A 25,029-nucleotide genomic window follows, 5' to 3' on the forward strand; every position below is an offset into this window, starting at 1 on the left:
TACCATATGACCCAGCAATCCCACTACTGGGCATATACCCTAAGAAAACCAAAATTCAAAAAGAGTCATATACCAAAATGTTCATTGCAGCTCTATTTACAATAGCCCGGAGATGGAAACAACATAAGTGTCCATTGACAGATGAATGGATCAAGAAGATGTGGCACATATATACAATGGAATATTACTCAGCCATAAAAAGAAATGAAATTGAGCTATATGTAATGAGGTGGATAGACCTAGAGTCTGTCATACAGAGTGAAGTAAGTCAGAAAGAGAAAGACAAATACCGTATGCTAACACATATATATGGAATTTAAGAAAAAAAAATGTCATGAAGAACCTAGGGGTAAGACAGGAATAAAGACACAGACCTACTGGAGAACGGACTTGAGGATATGGGGAGGGGGAAGGGTGAGCTGTGACAGGGCGAGAGAAAGGCATAGACATATATACACTAACAAACGTAAGGTAGATAGCTAGTGGGAAGCAGCCGCATGGCACAGGGATATCGGCTCGGTGCTTTGTGACCGCCTGGAGGGGTGGGATAGGGAGGGTGGGAGGGAGTGAGACGCAAGAGGGAAGAGATATGGGAACATATGTATGTGTATAACTGATTCACTTTGTTATAAAGCAGAAACTAACACACCATTGTAAAGCAATTATACTCCAATAAAGATGTAAAAAAAAAAGAAAGACAAGAGTTTCATAGGAATAGGACTATCTTTTCAATAAATTGGTTCTGGGTCAATTGGATACTCATATGGAAAAAACATTAAGCTAGATTACTACCTCACACTACACTCAAAATTCCATTTCAGGTAGAACATAGATCTAAACGTAAAAAGGTAAAGACAATAAATCTTTTAGAACTGCTCTAGCCGTGCTTGGCTATTGAGCACTTGAGATGTGCTGTTAAGTGTAAAATTCACACTAGACTTTAAACAGTATGAAAAAAACAATAAAAATCTCAATTTCTGTACTGAAAGGCTGAAATGAAAATAATCCAAATATATTGGTTAAACATTTTTTAAATTTAAAAAAAAGTACAAATTCAGACCTTTCATTTCAACCTCCACCATTCCACTAGATTGTCCAGACATCTGTTTACGAAACTGTTATCAACAGCTACTTGGCAGAAATAAAATATTTTTCAAAATCACTCTGTGGCTTCCCTGGTGGCACAGCGGTTAGGAGTCCACCTGCCAATGCAGGGGACACAGGTTCAAGCCCTGGTCTGGGAAGCTCTCACATGCCACGGAGCAACTAAGCCTGTGCACCACAACTACTGAGCCTGCACTCTAGAGCCCGTAAGCCACAACTACTGAAGCTCGCCTGCCACAACTATTGAAGCCTGCGCACCTAGAGCCCGTGCGCCACAACAAGAGAAGCCACCACAATGAGAAGCCCACGCACCACGATGAAGGGTAGCCCCCACTCTCCGCAACTAGAGAAAGCCCACGTGCAGCAACGAAGATGCAACAAAGCCAAAAATAATAAATAAATAAATTTATTTTTAAAAAATCACTCTGAAATCCACAGCAGACTTGTATTCTCCAAGCCTGGAACAGAAGCAAGTTTTCCCTGTGGTTAAAAGGATTTACCAACCATGGAATGTTTTAATCCATCTCACACAATTCACTTATAGAGCCCTGAAGCTCCTCTCAACAGCAATCCCCTAATCTGTCGGTTTTTCCCTTGCCCATGCCACTTTACAGGTCATGTGACCTGGAGCAGATCACTTCACCTGAGACTCATGACCCTCATCTGTCATGACAGTAATAATGGAACCTAAATCCTGCAGCTGTTGTGAGGATTAAGTGAGATCGTATACATGAAGAACTTAGAACGTGATAAGAAGTCAATAATTCATAGTTATTAATGTGGCTGGTCTCTTTGTAGTCCCCAAACGTGGCATGTTCTTTCCTAAATCTAAGTCTTCAGTCAAATTGTTCTCTCCTAAAAATTGTGTTCCAATCCCTCATTATTTCATCCATTCTGCAAATCCCAGTGCAAACAGGGATCACAATGGTAGACAGGGAAGGAAATGTAACCCTAGTAGATTACTTGATTCTGTCAAAACCTAAAATCTATATTCTCTATGACCCATAAATTTTACTTTTATGATTACATTTCATAAAGATATACTCATATGGGTACATAAAGAAATAAATGCTTGAGGATACTTATAGCAGCACTGTTTTCAGTAGCTGGAAACTGGAAACAACCCAAATGTCCATAAAGAGGTAACTGGACAATCATTTATGATACTTGCATGCAGTGACTGTTCTGTGGATGTTAAATTGAGTGGGGTAACTCTTCCTCTATGGCAATGTAACCAGCAGTCAAACATTAAGTGGGGAAAAAAATAGATGAAGAATAGTAAATGTAGTATAGTAAAATTTGTGTTTCAAAAAGAAAAGGAAGAAGAAATCCTTCACATATACACTCGTGTTAACATAGAATACCTCTGGAAGGGCATATAAAAAACTAGCTACCTCTGGGAAAGAAAACTGGGGTACTGGGGTCCAAGAAAGGAGAGAAATTTATTTTTCACTGAGTATCTGTTTGTACTATTTAAATTTTTACCATGTGCATGTACTAATTATTTTAATTGTTGAAAGTCATTAAAACTAATTGTTCAGATCAAGTCTCTCCTCCCGGATGAAGCAGTCCCAGTTTGCAGCCCCTGGTGGTCTCTCCTCCGAGCTTTCAGAGCCCTGGATTCTCCCTGTTCTCCTCTCCTGCTGCTTTGATCAACTACCTGTGGATCTCCCAGTCAATCCCACTAGGAGTGCCTATGAGACTAGTACAGCTCATAAAAGCATAGCCCAAAACTACAATGCCATAAGGAAAATACTATAACAGAGGTCTGTGAATTGTGAAATGTGGTTTCTGGCAAAATGAGTAGACTTTGGATTTAAATTGTTGAGCCCCAAGCTCAAATATTTGACAGATGCTCTAAGACTTTACAAAGCACAAAATACATGGTGCTTCTCAAGATATCCAGTTCCTCTACCTTCTTTTATGGGCCACTAACCGCAAGGGCACTTGGGTGACCCCCTCTCCTGCTTTACCCATTGACTCAGAATACATCCCTGAAGTGAGAAGAGAGTTACTAGTTTTACAACAGTAAGATACACAAGAGTTCAAGCCTGAAATCTGGAAAAGAAAAAACATCCCCCCTCGACAAGGTCTCTCTTAGAGGTAATCAGAATGAACAAGAATCCTTTTCCTGGATTATCAATCTCTTTCCTTCTGCCACCATATGACAGACAACAGCCTCCAAAGGGAGATTTCCTGGACCATGAGAAAGTGACACCCAACCTGTCAGATTTGTTTTCTACCTAAAGAGCCTATTTATCTCTCAAAGTATTCTGAGTTTCTTTTCTGTTTTTTTTTTTTTTTTTTTTTTTTTTTTTGGCCACGCAGCTTGCAGGATCTTAGTTCCCCAACCAGCGATCGAACCCAGGGCCCCAGCAGTGAAAGCGCCAAGTCCTAACCACCGGACCGCCAGGGAATTCCCTCCTTTATTTTTAAAGGAGAAATTTTCATTATTCCATTTTCATAGCTTTTTACCTTAGTTTTCAGCTCCATCCAAACTTTTTCTCACCACCCAGCCACACACTCTCTGGCTGATTCAGATGACCAAATTCTCCAGGCCCAGGTGTGGGGAGTACAGGAAAATACAGGATGAAGCCCACTTCATTTAGGTCCTCTTGACTGACATTCACCAATCAACCTACATGGGCAGATGGTTCCTCCTCCTCTGTAAAAATCCCTGGGGTCCCATGGGTTTTTTTTTTTTTCTTTCCTAAAAAGCCCTTGCTGTTTAGAGCTTGATGAGAATCTTCATGTCTCAGGTAAGTTGAGGGACTCCAGGTGCTGCTGTGGGGAGAGGGGGATGCAGAGATTGTGGGGAAGGGGCAGTGGGCTGAGGAGTAAGGATCCTGACTAAGCTGTCTCTCAGCTCACGTCAGAAGAGGCCTCACGGTTGCTGTGATCTCTGCTTCTGGGTATTGAAACTGAGTCCCCCTAAAACTGAGTTACCCTGCCGAGTTTATGATTAACCTCTCTATCTAAAATTTTATTCCCTGTCTTGTCCCACCCCTGTTTCCCTCAGGATTGAGGAGTATCTAAGGAAAGGGAGGGGATTGAAATCAAGCAGCACCCTGTGAGGCCGCCCCAGTGACAAGACACCTCTTGCTTGCAGGAAAAAAGACTTTAGTCTCCTAAGCCTTTCCTGAGTTCCAAAGAGCAGACTCAAGCAGTTACTAATTAGAGAAGTGATGGAAATCAGAAGTGATGGTCTTAAGCAAGATAGCGTGAACAATAGTACAGTGATAAAAGAGTCCTAGGGCTTCCCTGGTGGCACAGTGGTTGAGAGTCCGCCTGCCGATGCAGGACACAGGTTTGTGCCCTGGTCGGAGAAGATCCCACATGCTGCAGAGAGGCTGGGCCCTTGAGCCATGGCTGCTGAGCCTGCGCGTCTGGAGCCTATGCTCTGCAACGGGAGAGGCCACAGCAGTGAGAGGTCCGTGTACCGCAAAAAAAAAAGAGTCCTAGTTCCTCTCCAAGGGATATATATAACAATCTGATACCTATCTTTGAGTTGTTCTGCAGAACTTGGGAGGACCCCCAACCCAGGTGAAAGATGGTAACAATCTGCTGACCACAAGCACATAGACCCCAGACTGGTTGGAACCAGAAGGTTGATGATTAAGATTCCCAAAACACCACCCTGTTACTTCACCACCAGCCCTCAGAGGAGAGTCCAGGAGCTGCAACCCTCACCTCAAATGTTGCCTTTAAAAATCCTCCCATGAAAGCCTTTGGGGAGCTGAGGTCTTCTGAGCACAAGCTGCCCGTTTGTTATCCTTTCTTGGCACCCCCAAGTAAATGCTGCACTTTCCTTCCACAACCAGCTCTCAGTAGATTGGCTTTGCTGCACGGTGGGTGAGCAGACCCAAGTTTAGTCCAGTAACAGAATTGTCTCAAGAAACCAAGCCTCAGTTTCAAATGTGGGCTCCTTTAGCTAAGGTAGGATTTCCCAAGGATGTTCCAAAGAATACACATTCTACAGGATACTAATAAACCTTATAGACAAAAGATCCTCTAGTCAAGGTCAGTGGAAATTGCTATAATAAAAAGAGACTGGCAGATTTCTTTATTATGGGACTCATCAGAGCCTTCATTGGGCAAACAGTCTGTACATCTACAAGAACGAGATGCAATATGCAATATTTCTTGGTTATTGGACCAAGAAGTCTTCTTTGAGCAAATCATTGCATGGTTACTATTCCTCAAAACACCCTCAGAAATGTGCAGTGACAAGAAATCCCTTTAAGGGTATTCTTTTCAAATGTTTCCATCCATTTACATCAAGGGATTGGCAGAAATGTTCCCTAAAGTCCTCCCCATCCCTCTGATTCCATGATGAGCTGAAGGCAGCGAAATAGCAGGACCCACCATTGTGTGTTTCATTTTAACTGAGGCAGGATTTCTTTGTTCAATTCAATACAAACAAGAGGAAGAACAAAAGCAGCAACAAGCAGCTATTTCCTATTGTTCTGAGCAGTATCTGCCAGGTCCCCTACAATGTTTCCCGAAATCTTCCTAAGTGCCCTAGAAAGTGGGTTTTCCATTTCACGGATATGGAAAGTAGACCTTACAGAAGTTAAGCAGCTTGCTCCGGGTCACACAACCAAAGGGTGGCAGAGCTGAGAGCTCCTGAATGGCACATGATGCAGAGCCATCACATGATCAGTGGAAGACAAGTCCCTCAAAAAAGTCCTAGGGGCAAAGGGGAGGGGATGCTCTTCATAGAAGTGATACAAGAGGCATTAGCATAATACTGTCTTCCAGAAGTCTGTCCATATTCCATGCAATGACTAGCACAGGTCTGGACACTCAGCAGGCTAGCAATAAAAAGCTCTGAATAGAGGATTGGTTCAAGATGGCAGAGTAGAAGGATGTGATCTCACTCCCTCTTGCGAGAGCAAAGGAATCACAACTAACTACTGAACAGTCATCGACAAGAAGACACTGGAACTCACCAAAATGATACCCCACATCCAAAGACAAAGGAGAAGCCACAATGAGATGGTAGGAGGGGCGCAATCACAATAAAATCAAATCCCATAACTGCTGGGTGGGTGACTCACAGACTGGAGAACACTTATACCACAAAAGTCCACCCACTGGAGTGAAGGTTCTGAGCCCCATGACAGGCTTCCCAACCTGGGGGTCCGGCAACGGGAGGAGGAATTCCTAGAGAATCAGACTTTGAAGGCTAGTGGGATTTGATTGCAGAATTTTGACAGGCCTGGGGGAAACAAAGACTCCACTCTTGGAGGGCACACACAAAGTAGTGTGTGTATTGGGACCCAGGGGAAAGAGCGATGACCCCATAAGAGACTGAACCAGACCTACCTGCCAGTGTTGGAGGGTCTGCTGCAGAGGTGAGGGGTGGCTGTGGCTCACCGTGAGGACAAGGACACAGGCAGCAGAAGTTCTGGGAAGTACTCCTTGGTGTGAGCCCTGCCAGAGTCCGCCATTAGCCCCACCAAAGAGCCCAGGTAGGCTCCAGTGTTGGGTTGCCTCAGACCAAAGAACCAACAGGGAGGGAACACAGCCCCACCCAACAGCAGACAAGTGGATTAAAGTTTTAATGAGCTCTGCCCACCAGAGCAACAGCCAGTTCTACACATCACCAGTCCCTCCCATCAGGAAACTTGCACAGGCCTCTTGGATAGCCTCATCCACCAGAGGGCACACAGCAGAAGTAAGAAGAACTACAGTCCTGCAGCCTGTGGAACAAAAACCATATTCACAGAAAGATAGACAAGATGAAAAGGCAGAAGGCTATGTACCAGATGAAGGAACAAGGTAAAACCCCAGAAAAACAACTAAATGAAGTGGAGATAGGCAAACTTCCAGAAAAAGAATTCAGAATAATGATAGTGAAGATGATCCAGGACCTTGGAAAAAGAATGGAGGCAAAGATCGAGAAGATGCAAGAAATGTTTAATACAGACCTAGAAGAATTAAAGAACAAATAAACAGAGATGAACAGTACAATAACTGAAATGAACAATACACTAGAAGGAATCAATAGCAGAATAACTGAGGTAGAAGAACGGATAAGTGACCTGGAATACAGAATGGTGGAATTCACTGCTGCAGAAGAGAATAAAGAAAAAGGAATGAAAAGAAATGAAGACAGCCTAAGAGACCTCAGGGACATTAAATAACATTCGCATTATAGGGGTCCCAGAAGGAGAAGAGAGAGAGAAAGGACCCGAGAAAATATTTGAAGAGATTATAGTCAAAAACGTCCCTAACATGGGTAAGGAAAGAGCCACCCAAGTCCAGGAAGTGCAGAGAGTCCCATACAGGATAAACCCAAGAAGAAACACGCCGAGACACATAATAATCAAATTTGCAAAACTTAAAGACAAAGAAAAATTATTGAAAGCAGCGAGGGAAAAATGACAAATAACATACAAGGGAACTCCCATAAGGTTAACAGCTGATTTCTCAGCATAAACTCTACAAGCCAGAAGGGAGTGGCATGACATATTTAAAGTGATGAAAGGGAAGAACCTACAACCAAGATTACTCTACCCAGCAAGGATCTAATTCAGATTCAATGGAGAAATCAAATCTTTACAGACAAGCAAAAGCTAAGAAAATTCAGCACCACCAAACCAGCTCTACAACAGATGCTAAAGGAACTTCTCTAAGTGGGAAACACAAGAGAAGAAAAGGACCTACAATAACAAACCCAAAACAATTAAGAAAATGGTCATAGGAACATACATATCAGTAATTACCTTAAATGTGAATGGATTAAATGCTCCAACCAAGACACAGGCTTGCTGAATGGATACAAAAACAAAATCCATATATATGCTGTCTAAAAGAGACAAACTTCAGAACTAGGGACACATATAGACTGAAAGTGAGGGGATGGAAATAGATTTTCCATGCAAATGGAAATCAAAAGAAAGCTGGAATATAGCAATACTCATATCAGATCAAATAGACTGTAAAATAAAGAATGTTACAAGAGACAGGAAGGACACCACATAATGATCAAGGGACCAATCCAAGAAGAAGATATACAATTATAAATATATATACACCCAACATAGGAGCACCTCAAAACATAAGGCAACTGCTACCAGCTATAAAAGAGGAAATCAACAGTAACACAATAATAGTGGTGGACTTTAATACCTCACTTACACCAATGGACATATCATCCAGACAGAAAATTAATAAGGAAACACAAGCTTTAAATGACACAATAGACCAGATAGATTTAATTGATATTTATAGGACATTCCATCCAAAACCAGCAGATTACTGGTTTCTCAAGTTCCATGTGCACTTCTCAAGTGCACATGGAACATTCTCCAAGATAGATCACATCTTGTGTCACAAATCAAGCCTCAGTAAACTTAAGAAAACTGAAATCATATCAAGCATCTTTTCTGACCACAACACTATGAGATTAGAAATCAATTACAGGGAAAAAAACATAAAAAAACACAGACACATGGAGGCTAAACAATACCTTACTAAATAACCAAGAGATCACTGAAGAAATCAAAGAGGAAATCAAAACATACCTAATGACAAATGACACTGAAAACACGACGATCCAAAACCTATGAGATGCAGCAAAAGCAGTTCTAAGAGGGAAGTTTATAGCAATACAATCCTACCTCAAGAAACAACAAACATCTCAAATAAATGACCTAACCTTACACCTAAAAGAATTAGAGAAAGAAGAACCAACAAAAGCCAAAGTTAGTAGAAGGAAAGAAATCATAAAGATCAGAGCAGAAATAAATAAAATAGAAACAAAGAAGGCAATAGCAAAAATCAATAAAACTAAAAGTTGGTTCTCTGAGAAGATAAACAAAATTGATAAAACATTAGCCAGATGCATCAAGAGGGAGAGGACTCAAATCAATAAAATTAGAAATGAAAAATAAGAAGTTACAACAGACACCGCAGAAATACAAACCATCCTAAGAGACTACTACAAGCAACTCTATGCCAATAAAATGGACAACCTGGAGGAAATGGACAAATTCTTAGAAATTCTACGACTGAATCAGGAAGAAATAGAAAATATGAACAGAACAATCACAAGTAATGAAATTGAAACTGTGATTAAAAATCTTCCAACAAACAAAAGTCCAGGACCAGATGGCTTCACAGGTGAATTCTATCAAATGTTTAGAAAAGAGCTAACACCCATTCTTCTCAAACTCTTCCAAAAAATTGCAGAGGCAGGAACACTCCCAAACTCATTCTATGAGGCCACCATCACCCTGATATCAAAACCAGACAAAGATACTACAAAAAAAAAAAAAAAGATTACAGACCAATATCACTGATGAATATAGATGCAAAAATCCTCAACAAAATACTAGCAAACAGAATCCAACAACACATTAAAAGGATCATACACCATGATCAAGTGGGATTTATCCCAGGGATGCAAGGATTCTTCAATATACGTAAATCAATCAATGTGATAAATCATATTAACGAATTGAAGAAGAAAAACCATATGATCATCTCGATAGATGCAAAAAAAGCTTTTGAGAAAATTCAACACACATTTATGATAAAAACTGTCCAGAAAGTGGGCAAAGAGGGAACCTACCTCAACATAATAAAGGCCATATATGACAAACCCACAGCAAACATCGTTCTCAATGGTGAAAAACTGAAAGCATTTCCTCTAAGATAAGGAAAAGACAGGGATGTCCACTCTCACCACTATTATTCAACATAGTTTTGGAAGTCCTAGCCACAGAAATCAGAGAAGAAAAAGAAATAAAATGAATACAAATTGGAAAAGAGGAATTAAAACTATCACTGTTTGCAGATGACGTGATACTATACATAGAGAATCCTAAAGATGCCACCAGAAAACTACTACAGGTAATCAATGAATTTGGTAAAATAGAAGGATACAAAATTAATGCACAGAAATCTCTTGCATTCCTATACACTAATGATGAAAAATCTGAAAGAGAAATTAAGGAAACACTCCCATTTACCATTGCAACAAAAAGAATAAAACACCTAGGAATAAACCTACCTACGGAGACCAAAGACCTGTATGCAGAAAACTATAAGACACTGATGAAAGAAATTAAGGATGATACCAACAGATGGAGAGATATACCATGTTCTTGGATTGGAAGAATCAATATCGTGAAAATGACTCTACTACCCAAAGCAAGCTACAGATTCAAAGCAATCTACAGATTCAATGCAATCCCTATCAAATTACCAATGGCATTTTTTTACAGAACTAGAAGAAAAAATCTTAAAATTAGTATGGAGACACAAAAGACCCCGAATAGCCAAAGCAGTCTTGAGGGGAAAACACAGAGCTGGAGGAATCAGACTCCCTGACTTCAGACTATACTACAAAGCTACAGTGATCAAGACAATATGGTACTGGCACAAAAACAGAAATATAGATCAATGGAACAGGATAGAAAGCCCAGAGGTAAACCCATGCACCTATGGTCAACTAATCTATGACAAAGGAGGCAAGGATATACAATGGAGAAAAGATAGTCTCTTCAATAAGTGGTGCTGGGAAAACTGGACAGCTACATGTAAAAGAATGAAATTAGAACACTCCCTAACACCATACACAAAAATAAACTCAAAATGGATTAGAGGCCTAAATGTAAGACCAGACACTCTAAAAGTTAGAGGAAAACATAGGCAGAACACTCTTTGACATAAATCACAGCATGATCTTTTTTGATCCACCTCCTAGAGTAATGGAAATAAAAACAAAAATAAACAAATGGGATCTAATGAAACTTAAAAGCTTTTCCAAAACAAAGGAAACTACAAACAAGATGAAAAGACAACCCTCAGAATGGGAAAAAATATTTGCAAATGAATCAACAGACAAAGGATTAATCTCCAAAATATATAAACAGCTCATGCATCTCATTATTAAAAAAACAAACAACCCAATCAAAAAATGGGCAGAAGACCTAAATAGACATTTTTCCAAAGAAGACATACAGATGGCCAAGAAGCACATGAAAAGCTGCTCAACATCTCTAATGATTAGAGAAATGCAAATCAAAACTTCAGTGAGGTATCACCTCGCACCAGTTAAAACGGGCATCATCAGAGAATTTACAAACAACAAATGCTGGACAAGGTGTGGAGAAAAGGGAACCCTCTTGCACTGTTGGTGGGAATGTAAATTGATACAACCACTATGGAGAACAGTATGGAGGTTCCTTAAAAAACTAAAAATAGAACTACCATATGACCCAGCAATCCCATTACTGGGCATATACCCAGAGAAAACCATAATTCAAAAAGACACATGCACCCCAATGTTCATCGCAGCACTATTTACAATAGCCAGGTCATGGAAGCAACCTAAATGCCCATCGACAGATGACTGGATAAAGAAGATGTGGTACATATATACAATGGAATATTACTCAGCCATAAAAAGGAACGAAACTGAGTCATTTGTAGAGACGTGGGTGGACCTAGAGACCCTCATACAGAATGAAGTAAGTCATAAAGAGAAAAACAAATATCATATATTAACGCATAGATGTGGAACCTAGAAAAATGGTACAGGTGAACCGGTTTGCAGGGCAGAAATTGAGACACAGATGTAGAGAACAAATGTATGGACACCAAGGGGGAAAGTGGTGGGGTGGTGGTGGTGGTGTGATGAATTGGAAGATTGGGATTGACATGTATACACTAACATGGATAACTAATAAGAACCTACTGTTTAAAAAAAGAAATAAAATTAAATTAAAAAAAAAAAAGCTCTGAATAATGTCACCCTCTGTTTAAAAATATCCAGCCCTCAGAACAGAGCACACACAGAAGAGGAGAAAGCCATGGAAAACAGACAGAGGGGACAGGAGACCAGAGCCTATGGAGATGCATAGCCAGTGAGAAAATTCCCAGGGCAGGGAAAAACTGATACATTTCGTGAGCCACATTTGCCCTTTTTTTCTACATTTGGGGGTAGCCAAAGCTTACAAAATACCTAGGAGCCATCCTCTCTTTCCCTCCCTCCACCCTCGCCCACATCCAATCCATTGCTACATTCTCTCAGTACACAGGAATTAGCACCGAATTCCAAAGCTTCCACAACAGCTCCTGAGCCCTGTCATTTATTTACATCTTTCCACTGATACTACCCTAGTCCAAGTCACCACCAGCTTGGACTTAACAACCGCAGAACCTCTACCTGCTCTTCCCACTCCCATTCTTCCCTCCACCACCTATTCTGTCCAAGACAGCTAAAGCGACCTCCCCACATGAACCACGAATCAAAATGTGTCATGCATCTGCTGAAAATCATCTAGTTGTACAAGAATACAATCCAGATTCCTTATTATGGCCTCTCAAGCTCTGCCCATCCCTCTGATCATCTCAGACCACACTTTCCTGTCATGTTGTTCTCCTTTCTGCTACTAAAATGACCTCATCTCCGCCCATATCAGACTCGAACTTGCAGCTCCCTTTGCCTGGAACACTCTTTCCTGAGGTCTTCACATAACTGGCCCCCTTCTACCCTTCAGGTGATGGCTTCATTGTCATCTCCTGATAATGCCTTCCCTGACCTCACACTCTGCATCACATCACCTGGTATTATCACCTTCAAAGCATCCGTTACCACCTGAATTGGCTGGTGCGCCTGCTGTGGACTCATTTTTGGTCATTCAGACTGGAATATAGGCTCCTAGAGAGGGGGACCTTTCATCCTGTTTAAAACTGCTGCTGCATAGCACATAGTAGGAGCTCAAGAAGCTACCACATGAATGGATAGATAGATGGTCCCTGTATTGGTGTTTCTTTGATGGAATGAAATAAGAGTCACATTTAGTTGTGAAAAGGAGGCTGGGGAGGGAGAGTAGTGTCTGCAGGACCAGCCGTCCAAGAGAAGACATCACAGCACTGAAGACACCTAAGCTTCACCATGGGAACCTTCAGAGACTCTGAAGAACAACTTGGTGGCCCTCCCACAAAGTGTGGTATAAAGTAATAGCAGCTCCATAAGGTTGGGGGACTCAGAATTATGTGATTTAGGTTACCTAATTTAATCCTCACAACCACCCACTGGAATTGGCAGGATCCCTAAACTCACAGGATGAGGAAATACAGGTTTAGAAAGGTTGAGTCATTGCCTGGTGGCAGAGTTCTTACACTCCCACTCTCTCTCTGTCAACAACTCTGTATGCTGGGTTGAGTTATATTTACATTGTGGCATTTTCCATCTTCTCAGACACTCATTTTTGGTATCATCTAGCCCTGCAGAAAATGCTTCCTTGAGTCAACTGAGAGAAAGTTGCATTTTTTAGACAGCCAACTGGAGGTGATGTCAGAATTCAAAGGAAACTTAGGAGCATTGTGTTTACAGATTTAGCAGCTTTTTTTCACTTCTGGATAGGTTGATTCTCTGCTCAGTGGAAGGCAAGACAGGAGAGAAAACATTTCTAAAAGAAGGTCTGAGACTCCTGCATTCCAATGAGACCACAAAGGAGATGGCACTGAATTCCAGAGCTGCCAGTAACTATGCCGGGGTTAGAATTTATAACCTCTAGTTTTCCTGGCTCCTCTTAATGTGATGTTTTCCCTGCAATGATATCTCTGAGTGATGAATAATTGACATAACATTCAACATGTATGAAGATCAATGTGATCCCAAGGTTATCAATCCACCCATATTAATGCAATGCTCCCTTTGCCCACATCCCTGATGGGCCCAGAGATGAATGGGGGGGGGGGTCCTGCAGAGGCTGAGGGTGAAGGTGATAGAACAGCCTCAAATTATAGTGTCCCTGGGATTCTGTGGGTGTGGGGAGAAGAATTTGGACTCAGCCGTACCTTGTTAAGACTCCCTGGGGAGCTACTAGTCAGACTGAGAGGCAGACCCCAGTGATGAATAGTCTTCTCATGCCTTTATTTCTCAGTGTCTTTTCTCTTCTCAGTCATAAGATGACTGGGAAAGAATATAGATGCAGAAACATGAACATACACAGATACATACATAGAGAGATACACACACACAGATACACGCATACACACTGGATACATGTACACAGAAATACATACATACACACACACACACACACACACACACACACAACCTGAGTTTGGCAAAAGCCTGCTTAGTTTTCAGATAGCCGGCTAGGATGCTCCCTGCTTGGGTTTAAAAAAATAAGTAAATAATTGACTGCAGGGTGAGTTTTGTCTTTGGAATTAAAAAAGATAGGGAGAATCTCCCAAATTTGGGAAACCTGGTATTTTCAATAAACCTTCTGTGAATATGAATAAATTCCTTCAATAAATTCCTTCAAATATTCGTAAGCCTCCTTTTAATTCTCAAGAATCATGCGACCAATTCAAGGACAAAAATATGTTGTAATTTTAAGAAGTTTCTCAGCTTGCTTTTGTGGATGGGATCCCATTTAACCTACTTGTTTAACAGTGGTGATAATAAAAGTCTTCCTAGCAGTGAGAAGACCAATATGTATGAATACAAGATGTTGAAGTTACTGTTACAATAATTATTCTGTTCCATAAACTTTATTTAACATTTCTAGCATCCCTATAAAACCCATTTCTCCAAGTTCCCCAAAGTACTCCAACCATATGTTTTAACTACAATTTTGCCACTTGGCAATCCATGGTCTTGAACTTCTCAACTAGTCTCAAGGTGATTACATAACTTAAAATAATGATGAAGATGATATAGATCCATCTGATACAATTCCAAAATATTAAGAATCTCAAACATCAGGGAAGAATTGACAGATATTATTAACTGAATTCTTATTCATGCCAGACACTACAGTAAGTTCCCTCCATACGAACGAGTTCCTTTCTGAGAGTGTGTTCATAAGTCCAATTTGTTTGTAAGTCCAACAAAGTTAGCCTAGGTACCCAACTAATACCATCGGCTATATAATACTGTAATACGTTTATAATACTTTTCACACAAGTAATACATAAAAAGCAAACAAACATAAAAAATAAAACATTTTTAATCTACAGTACAGTACCTTGAAAAGTACAGTAGTACAACAGATGGCATACAGGGGCTGGTATCAAGTGAATAGGCCAGAGGAGTTACTGACTGGAGGAGGGAGAGGAGGTGGGAGATGGTAGAGCTGAAGGATCATCAGCAATAGGAGATGGAGGGCGAGCTGCAGTTTCACTCATGCCTGACGCTGATGGCACAGGTTCTGGTTCCTTGCTGGAACCAGATGCACGTTCACATCTTTGAAAGTTCGCAGCTTGGAGGTTCGTATGTAGGGGACTTACTGTATACATATAGCTTTTCATTCATTATCTCATGTAATCCTCACACCATGCCATAAAATTCACTGTTAACCCTACTTTACAGATTAAAAAAAGTGAGGCTAAGAAAGATTCAACTGTCCTGTGCTAGGTAAGTGGCAGAACAGAGTTTGGATCTTGCTCCCCGTCCTCAAGATCTGACTTATATAAAGCCCACGCTCTTAACAACTACATTATTGTATGTATACTATTTCTAAGTGGCCAAATTCAAACACATTATTCTGCGGGGAAATGGTGGAAGGAAATCATTTGGAAGCTTACACATGGGCCCCTCAAAAAGTTGCAGTCATCTTTTTTATTTACTACAGTTCCTGAAATCATAAAAATGACAGGTTCCATGCTAATAATCCCAAGAGACCGTCAACCAACAGAACACAAATTACATTTGTTTGTGTACCTATTCCCCAGGCAGATCAGAACTGACTTTTGCTTAAAGGTATTTGCCACCAATGTCTTCAGGTAATCTGTGAACCCCCTAAAGTTAAAGTTAAATTTATCTGTATCTACATGGATTTTTCTGGGATGAAATTTCACAGCTTCGACCAGTTTTTCAAAGGGCTACAGGACCACTACACTAGAGACAGACAGTATTTAGATACTGCACCAAGAGAAAAATTCCTATAAATTTCATCTTCCTCGAAATGACAGAGGTGCCCACAAACAAAATACCAACATTTCAAGGAATTAAAAAATAAATTCTGTTAAAGGTACACGATTTTTAACTTTACTAATAACTGTATACCCTTACGCATATAACAACATAACTCTTTCTTCCTGAGTCCTCTCAAGCAGTATCTGAGACAGCCTTCAGAATGCAAAGATTCTTCTGAATTGCTTTTGGCCTTGGGCAGTCTTGTTGGCATTGTAGCAATGCTTAGCTTTCCCTAACTCACATTTGTGATCTTGACCTTTATGACACTACTTCAGGAGTAGGAGAAAAATATTGAAGTAAATCAAAGCATACTGTTAAATGAAAAAAGCTGAGTATTGAACAACATGCTTTGTATGCGTCTCTTTGTTTTGTTTGTTTCGCTTTGGGAGTTTTTTGTTTAATTTGGTTTTTTAAAAAGAGGAAGAGGATGAGGTAGCAGCAAGAGAAGATAATCATATTTGCTTATTTTCATATAAATTTCACACAAGAAACAAACACTGGCTGCTTCCAGGGAGAACAGGGTAAGAGGGAGACACTTAACTGTTCACTTTTATAACTCTTGAATTTGCAATCATGTAAAGGTATAATTTTTTAAATACTTTCAAGACAACTCAAAGTATAACAAGACTTCACCTTCATTTCCTGTTTGGTTAAACTCATCATTTCTGTTTTCCTTAACTGAAATATATGCAACTGGAAGTTAAATAGCTTCTTTCTAAAGTCAATCATAGGAAGTTCAAGCACATGAATTGTCATACCAGCCTCTTAGAGCTTAGAAAACTCTATCAACTATTCTAAGACATTTAGAAAACATTACTGCATTTAGTTGCAACTGTGGCAATGTATATTTACAATAATTTTGTTTCTATGTTGCATGACAGTATGATCTTTTTGAAGATACTTTAACCAGCAACGAGATATCCACATTTAATTTTAGATTTACTTTGAAAGGTGCTACCAAAAAAATCTCTCAGGCAAGGTAATAATCAGTGGACAGAGTCCATCTATGAACTCTAAGTTTGAATTTGAACAGTCAAAGACAATCTCTGACCTGTCACTACTTATTCCTCTGCCTGGTAAATTTCTTTTGATATTAACTCAAAAAACATCTTAACTTCAAAAGTGTTAAGAAACAAAATTTTTTTTTAATGTTAAGATGAAGAGCAGGGAGGATAAGAGCATATCCACTAGCATGGCTAAATTTTAAAAGACAATACTAAGTGTGGACAAGGATACAGAGCACTTGGAACAGTCACATACTTCTGATAGAAATGAAAAAGGGTACAATCACTTTCAAAAACAGTTTGGCACTTTTCTACCATATGACCCATAAATTTCACTCCTATATTCCTAAGAGAAGTGAGTGCATATGTCCACAAAAATGCATCTACATCAATGTCCATAGCATCATTATTTATACTAACATAAGACAGAAATGACCTAAATATTCATTATCAGGAGAATGGATGAACTGTGGTATATCCATATCATTGAATATTTCTCAGCAGTTAGAATAGACTACTACAAGCAACAACTTGGATGAATGCCAAAAACATTAGGCTGAATGAAAGAAATCAGTCACCAAAAAAAAGAATGAACACCAAATGATTCAATTTACATGAAATTCAAAACTAGCCCATATAACCACCAGTGGTAGAAACTGTAATAGTGATTGCCTCCAGTGGTAAGGAAGGGTTGACTGCAACAGGGAGCAAAGGAAGATTCAGAGGTGGTGGAAAACTTCCGTATCTTAATCTGGGTGATGGCTACACACATGTGTGTGTTTGTCAAAACTCATCAAGTTGCGTGTTTAAAATCTGTGCATTTTACTCTATGTAAACTATTCCTTAATAAAGTATTGTTAGCATTTAAAAATGTGAAAAATCTACCTTACGATTGAGGGGATGTGTTATACAGTTTTGTTCGTGAATACCTAATTCCCAAAAATGAGACTGAAACAGAAATCTCTGCAATCCTAAAAGCAATGAATAGGAACTCAGTAAATGCAAATCCCATCTCAGTACTGAATTTACTGCCTTCACCCTGGTAATTTGCTCTCTTTTCCGTCTTGTGGAGCAGCTGGACTAGATTAGTGGGTTTGTCTTTAGATTTTAATCTTTGAGAATCTGATTCAAGCAATGAAGCAAAGCTCCAGAAAAATTACTATAAATACACCATTTTGCATAGGATCCCATGGGGATGAAAATGATCTAAAGACCATCCATAGAAGCCAGGGTAGGTAGCCCTGGAGAGATGTTTTCTGAGACTCTTTGTTCAAAGCTCAGAGGTTTTTTATTTTCTAAACCAAACCAAAGGCCTGTAAAATGCAAATTTGTCCACTGAAGTATGGAAATATTTATTGTTTTAATCAAAAAATAAACATTTATACTTTACTAATATTTAACCTATGTTGAATCAATAACAGACATAATTTATAAATAGATATATATAAACTAAGATTTCCTGCTCAAAATTTTGTATAAAAAGTGATATATAACCTAAAAAATGCAGAGCCCCCTCTCCTATTTTAGACCTTCAAATTTCGTGAAATTTACCCACCTACCCACAAAATGGAGACACACGTTTTGGGGGTTTTGGTTTTTTGCCTTTTTGCCTTAAAAAAAGAAAGGATTGTTCCCTACCTTTACTATAGTATATGAAAGAAAGATAAAAGGTAGGAAGAGGGCTTCCTTGATGGCGCAGTGGTTGGGAGTCCGCCTGCCGAGGCGGGGGACACGGGTTCGTGCCCCGGTCCGGGAGGGTCCCGCATGCCGCAGAGCGGCTGGGGCCGTGAGCCATGGCCGCTGAGCCTGCGCGTCCGGAGCCTGTGCTCCGCAACGGGAGGGGCCACAACAGTGAGAGGCCCGCGTACCTCCAGAAAAAAAAAAGGTAGGAAGAACATAGTCTCAGGATTTTTTTTTAATCCTTTAAAATAATAAATTCAGCTTTATGAATAACTCAAGATAGTATCTTGATTTTTTCAAACTTTACTAGAAAAGGAAAAACGTTGCAAAGCAGTTCTAGTGCATAGTCTTAAATGCTGGTCTCCTTGAAATCTCAACACTATTTTACTTTGCCCCCACCAAGATCACGTATGAGGAAGAGAAAGAGCTCAGACATTTTTTTAATGTAAAAGACTGATGGCCTGTTGCAGAAAAAGAAGAGGAGAAGGAGGATGGGATACAGTTCCATTCTCAACTGCATTCCTGGCAGCACCCAGCCTCACAGCATTAACATGAGGGCTCTATATCAATGCCCATGCATTGGGATGACAGAAGAATCTAGAGCTAGGAAAAGGAAGCCCACGGGGAAATAAATACAAAGAATGTATAGCCCTCAGAGGCAAAATAAGTTAAAAAATAGGAAGAGCAATATCAACGACCATCGATTGTCAAACATGTCCTACACTAACTATGCCATATATTGGTGCGATCTTATGTCTTGATAACTAACTAAAACTCCACGTAACAAACAGAGAAACGGATGCTCAGAGAGGTTATTTGTCAGATGTCATACAGGTAGTTAGAGAAAGAGGCTTGAAACCAGGTCGGCCCAATATCAAAGCCCATCCTTTGACTGTTGGAGATCCTCTACCTCAGAAACAGGTCCTGTGAGATAAACCAACTGCCAAGGTCATAAGATAGAGCTCTGGAGTAAAAATTGGGTTCAAGTCCTACTTATTCCTCCCTATGTGACCTTCAGCAATTGACCTTTCTGAATCCCTAATTTCTTCCCCTTTTAAATGGGGTAACTACTGCCTGTACCCCGAAGTTACCTTGAGGATTAAATGACGAAAATAAATAAATAATTAAAGCTCCTAGTATAGTAATTGACACATCCCAGGAGCTTGACAAGTGCTGGTCTGAGGTTCCCCTGCCTTGGCTGGCCCAGCGTGGTTGTGTTTTCCTGGAAGTCTCCACTCAATCCCAGCCCCTTCACAACTACAGCTCTGCAGAATTCATCCCAAAGGTAAATGCAGCTGCTTCTGTGGGACTGGCAGCAGGCACTAACCACTGCAAGTCTTATCCTTCACTGGCTCCTGGTAATGAATTGTGCTTTTAACCAGCCTGATGCAGCCAGGCCTCCTGTTCCCAAGCCGAAGCCCATTAGCATACACAGCCCCATTTACCGATAAATGCATGTAATTTGTTTCCAGCCTGTCACTGTTTTATGGCTGCTTCCTGTCTTGGGGCTCAAGTGATAAAGTTTTATGCAGTTGTGGGTTTGTTTATTTTTCTTTTAATTGGAGCTTTACATTTCAGGAAACAAAAAAAAATAGTGTTTAATTTAAATCACTCATGGGTTTGCAATCCTTTGGTGCATTAAAAGGGGGAAAAGAGGGGTGAACAAATTGGTTGGGGGGGTTGGGAATTGAAGAGATCAACTGGGTAACGAAAATCAAGGTGGCTCTTATCTTGCTAAAGGGAGGAAATACCTAGTCATGTGTCTTTTCTGAAGAATAGGCCATTCTGTTGTTTTTCTCAGATGCTGCAACCCCATCTAACAGACCAGGCAAGCAGAGGTAAGGGTCCGTTTAATCGGCCAATGGAAGGGACGATTCTAGTATCTGATGTCTGTGAGATTGAGTCCCAGCCCTGCAACATGCTCACACACAACCTCGGTCAAGTTATTTATCTTACATGAGTTTCAGTCTCCTCTCCCGTAAAATAGGAAGAATAACAGCACTCGATCCGTAGATATGACAGGGTACTCGGTTGCAAGCAAGAAGAATGTATTAGAATCCACAGAAGTAGGGCTTCCCTGGTGGCGCAGTGGTTGAGAGTCTGCCTGCCGATGCAGGGGACACGGGTTCGTGCCCCGGTCCGGGAGGATCCCACATGCCGCGGAGCGGCTGTGCCCGTGAGCCACGGCCGCTGAGCCTGCGCGTCCGGAGCCACCGGGCAGCGCATCGTCTAGAACGCTGCTACAGCAGCACAGATTCTGCCATCCTGTCTCTGCCCTCTCACCTTTGAGCTCAGGCTCACATTCAAAGAATCCAACATGAGTGTCTGCTGGCTGACCTGTCGGCTGGCGGCAGGGAGAGGGAAGATGAGGAGGCATCCATGGAGGTAGAGCCCTGCCTGGATTCCCCCACACAAGGGAGAATCACATAAAGACATGCACAACGGCAGCGCTCCCCCAGAAGAAATGCCTACGACAATAGGATGGCCGTGGAGAATAAACAAGATAATGCACGGAAAGCCCTTAGCAACTTACCAGAACCTAGCAGATGGCCAATAAATGGCAGCTATTATTATTAGTGCTACAATTAGCATTATTTTCAGCAACTACTGCTCTGGCCACTGGGGGTGATCCAGGCAGATGATAGAAATAGACTCATTTTAGATGTATCCATGATGAGAGTCATGGGGAAAGGGTAGAACTATAGACACTCAACATATAGATAGGCCAGTGCCTCTGACACCTGAGAACATCAAGGCCACTTGTGTACTACTCTTGACATCACTGTTAGCCTGGCCACCCAGGGACCATCGTCTGCTCTGCCGCTAAACTGGTGCTGTGATGCCAGGGCCTCCTTTGCATTTTCCAGATTCCACCGTGCCACAGGCGGGCTCCTCAGCTCGGCACGTGAGGGTTCTTCCATTTTAATGACTTGCCTCAAGTCCCATGTGTGGAAAAGAGAAATCTGAGGTCCTCATGGGGCTCACGAGTAGGCGCCAACCTTCCCATTTAAAAAGGACACAGGGGGCTTCCCTCGTGGCGCAGTGGTTGAGAATCTGCCTGCCAATGCAGGGGATACGGGTTCAAGCCCTAGTCTGGGTGGATCCCACATGCCGTGGAGCAACTGGACCCGTGCGCCACAACTACTGAGCCTGCGCGTCTGGAGCCCGTGCTCCGTGACAACAGAGGCCGCGACAGTGAGAGGCCCGCTCACCGCGATGAAGAGTGGCCCCCGCTTGCCACAACTAGAGAAAGCCCTCGCACAGAAACGAAGACCCAACGCAGCCAAAAATAAATTAAAAAAAAAAAAAAAAGGACACAGGTATGCTTGCACACTTGGCTGAAGTCTAAAGATTAGCCCAGTGTAACTATGCAGAAAATGAAGCCTGACATGGCAATTCATTCTTTGCATCCCTCTGCTGTCTACAATGGGGATTTTTTTTTCTCTAAGGGCAGAGTTCTTACCATGGATTCAAGTCCTATTTGTCAGTGGCTTAGAGCTAAACTTCAAAGTGAAATGCTACCTTGGAAACCATGGTCCTGAAGTCATTCTGATATTGCAGAAGAAGAGAATTGTTCTCTTAAATATGTGTGGTTTGAGTTTCCTCTGACAGTCTTAAGCTGACCGTGTATTGCTTGGTCCTTCCTCACAGCCAGGGTATATGATGGTATGTACGTGATGAATCTGAGGCCTTGAAAGGCTCAGAAGGGCCATCACAGTTTTTAAAAAGAAAAAAGAATATGTATATGTATAACTGATTCACTTTTCTGTACACCTGAAACTAACACAACATTGTAAATCAACTATACTCCAATAAGAAATTTTTAAAAAAAAGGAAAAGAAAAAAAGCAACAAAGCATGTTCATTATCGGGTAAACTTTAGTGAAGTTAAAAGAAAATTTAGTATTGGGTGTAAGGTTAGTGTAATCTAGAATATGTAATTATTTAGAGAAACCATACTCCACCTCCCACCATGCCAAATCTTTCACCCATCCTAATATATTAAAGTTGTAATTCAAGTTGTGATAGTGATAATGCTAAATGATGGTAATTAATCAAAATGCAATTAAAAGTTAATGTACTGGGTAGTCATTCCTTCATCCAAACAATCTCGACACAACGTCTGCTATCTTCCAGGAATCATACAGAGTTTGGGGCCACAATGAAGAACAAAGGTAGTCAGGCACCTCAGGGAGTTCCCAGGCTAGTGGACGAAAAAGCTAGTGATTGTATAAAGATGCAGATGTAGAGAATGGACTTGAGGACACGGGGAGGGGGAAGGGTAAGCTGGGACAAAGTGAGAGTGGCATGGACGTATATACACAACCAAATGTAAAATAGATAGCTAGTGGGAAGCAGCCGCATAGCACAGGGAGATCAGCTCGGTGCTTTGTGTCCACCTAGAGGGGTGAAATAGGGAAGGTGGGAGGGAGACGCAAGAGGGAGGGGATATGGGGATATATGTATACGTATAGCTGACTCACTCTGTTATACAGCAGAAAGTAACACACCATTGTAAAGCAATTATAACATCCAATAAAATGTTTAAAAAAAAAAAAAAGCTAGTGATTGTATAAAGAAACACAAAGTAGTAAAAGTTGCCAGTACTATCAGAGGGATAAGCTACCCAGATAAGACAAGGACTTCTCTGAGGAAGTGTGGCCAATAAGTTGATACCCAAAGGATATGAGCTGGTACCAAGGTAAAGAGTGGATGGGGGTAGGTGGAGAGGAGGATATTTAGTCAGGCAGTCATCCACCTTGCCTTATCCTCACCCCTCCCTCAGAAATTCAAAGGTCTCTGAACATCGTCATTTACAGGCTGGAAAGTATATGCCCCTAGACCCAGCCATGGAATGGCAACAACCTGAAGGACAAAATTCTCAAATCAAACACTATTGTTCAAGTCTCTATGAACAGGTCAATGAAGATTACACAAATGAGAATAAGGTCTGGTTCATCCCTGCCCTCCATAGTACCCATTCTAGTTTTGAAGCCAATAGAAATTCATAAATAGTTAAGAAAAAACATGTAGGTTGTTCAATGCAACAACAGAAGGTGTAGTCTTTTATTCATTCAGCAAGTATTTATTCAGCAACTATTATGGACTCAACATTGCGTAGAAAACAAAAATGACTGAGACACATTATCTGGGTCAAGAAAGATAAGGTTCACCACATACCTATCAAAATAGCCAAAACCCAGAACACGGACAGCACCAAATGCTGATGAGGATACGGAGCAACAGGAACTCTCATACATTGTTGGAGAGGATGCAAAATGGTACAGCTACTGTGGAAGACAGCTTCCTAAGAAAACAGTTTCTTACAAAACTAAACATACTCTTACCATATGACCCAGTTATCATGCACCTTGGTATTTACCCAAAGAAGCTGAAAACTTATATCCACACAAAATCTGCACATGGATATTTACAGCAGCTTTATTCATAATTGCCAGCACTTGGAAGCAACCAAGATAACCTTCAGTAGGTGAATGGTTAAATAAACTGTGGGTTATCCAGACAATGAAATATTATTTGGCACTAATAGTAATGAGTCACCAGGCCATGAAAAGATGTGGAGAAATCTTCAATGCATATTGCTAAATGAAACAAGCCAATCTGAAAAGGTCACTTCTTTGAAAATCAGACTATATAATTCTAACTACATAAAAAAGGCAAAGCTCTGAAAAGAAAGCAAAACTATGGAGACAATAAAAATAACAGTGGCTGTGGGGAAGGCGGGGTGTGTGAATAGGCAGAGCACAGGATTTTTAGCGCAGTGAAAATACTCTGAATGATATAATGACAGATACACGGCATTATACATTTGTACACCTAAAACAGCTCTAAAACACAGTCTTTATGGAAGAGAGAAAATAGGGTTTTCACTGCATCTTCAGAGAGAGGACAAATTGGATTGGTGGGAAAATGAAGAAATATAGCCCAGGGAGAACCCTCTTGTACTGTTGGTGGGAATGTGAATTGGTACAGCCACTATGGAGAACAGTATGGAGGTTCCTTAAAAAACTAAAAATAGAGCTACCATACGACCCGGCAACCCCACTACTGGGCATAGACCCTGAGAAAACCATAATTCAAAAAGAGTCATGTACCACAGTGTTCATTGCAGCTCTATTTACAATAGCCAGGACATGGAAGCAACCTAAGTGTCCATCGACAGATGAATGGATAAAGAAGATGTGGCACATGTATACAATGGAACATTACTCAGCCATAAAAAGAAACGGAACTGAGTTATTTGTAGCGAGGTGGATGGACATAGAGACTG

Source organism: Aethalodelphis obliquidens, unplaced genomic scaffold, assembly GCF_003676395.1.
Source record: "Aethalodelphis obliquidens isolate GAN/ISIS:26980383/991018 unplaced genomic scaffold, ASM367639v1 scaffold45, whole genome shotgun sequence".
NCBI classification, from domain to species: domain Eukaryota; kingdom Metazoa; phylum Chordata; class Mammalia; order Artiodactyla; family Delphinidae; genus Aethalodelphis; species Aethalodelphis obliquidens.